The sequence below is a fragment of the Rhinopithecus bieti genome, unplaced genomic scaffold (assembly GCF_001698545.2).
Source record: "Rhinopithecus bieti isolate Rb0 unplaced genomic scaffold, ASM169854v2 scaffold_6143, whole genome shotgun sequence".
NCBI classification, from domain to species: Eukaryota; Metazoa; Chordata; class Mammalia; order Primates; family Cercopithecidae; genus Rhinopithecus; species Rhinopithecus bieti.
Genome location: NW_016805104.1, coordinates 125779 through 127052, shown reverse-complemented (window position 1 = coordinate 127052; position 1274 = coordinate 125779).

Here is a 1274-nt window from a genome sequence, read left to right as displayed (position 1 = left end):
TTTTTTTGAGATGGAGTCTTGTTTTGTCACCCAGGCTGGAGTGCAGTGGCACGATCTCGGCTCACTGCAACCTCCACCTCCTGGGTTCAAGCAATTCTCCTGCCTCAGCCTCCCGAGTAACTGCGATTACAGGAGACTGCCACCATGCCTGGCTAATTTTTTTGTATTTTTAGTAGAGATGGGGTTTCACCATGTGGGCCAGGCTGGTTTCGAACTCCTGACCTCAGGTGATCCACATGCCTTGGCCTCCCAAAGTGATAGGATTACAGGCGTGAGCCAACGCACCCAGCCAGCTACATACTACTGATATGTTCCCTTTTATATATGTTGAAGTATGTTATATTTAAATTTTAAAATTAAAAAGTAGTAGATCATTATGAATATTTATCTGTTAGACTGAAAAAATCTTTCTAAACCTAATAGCAACAAATAAAAAAATAAACAAAATTATCTGTAGACTTGACTACACAAAAGCTTGAGGAACCAATAGATAACAACAACCACAATTTTAGTTTGCCACAGAATGCAAAGAAAAATGATTAATACCAATAATACATAATGATATAAATGGGCATAAAACACTTAAGAGAAGAAAGAAATAATGGCCAATAAGCATATGAAAAAAATATATTTCTAAACTAATAATCAAAGATATTCAAAGTAAAACAACGGGATAAACTTTTTCAAATGTCCAAATTAGCATTTCTTCTAATGATAATAATAAGGTAAGACAGGCACTTTCATGCACTGTTGGTCTTAGTTTAAATTGGTTCTTGAACCAAAAATCACTTTAAAAAGCAAAGTATTGACTCAGGATTCCCTGAACACTATCTATGATCCCAACGTACCAACAGCCCATTTTCTTATAATCTCCTTATTCCTTAGTTACTCTTTTACCTCAGTGATGCTGATGCTGAATTTGTCCTTTGTTTAGAAATAAACACTATAATATATCATTCAAAATATGTAAGCAAAATTTAGAAGAATATGCTCCAATCTGTTGATAGTGGTCCTGACACATAAAAGTGTAAGAGAAGCTCACATTCTATATCATATTTCTGTAATAAAAAGTTATACATAATTTTCTATCACTTTTAAAATAAAAATAATAATATATTTGGTCCAATCTTCATTCATTTCCTAATCCATTCAAGAAGTACTGATAGTACGTCACCACCATCAAAGACCAGAGACAGATAAAACCACAAAGATGGGGAAGAAGCAGGGCAGAAAAGCTGGAAATTCAAAAAATAAGAGCGCATCTCCCCCTGCGA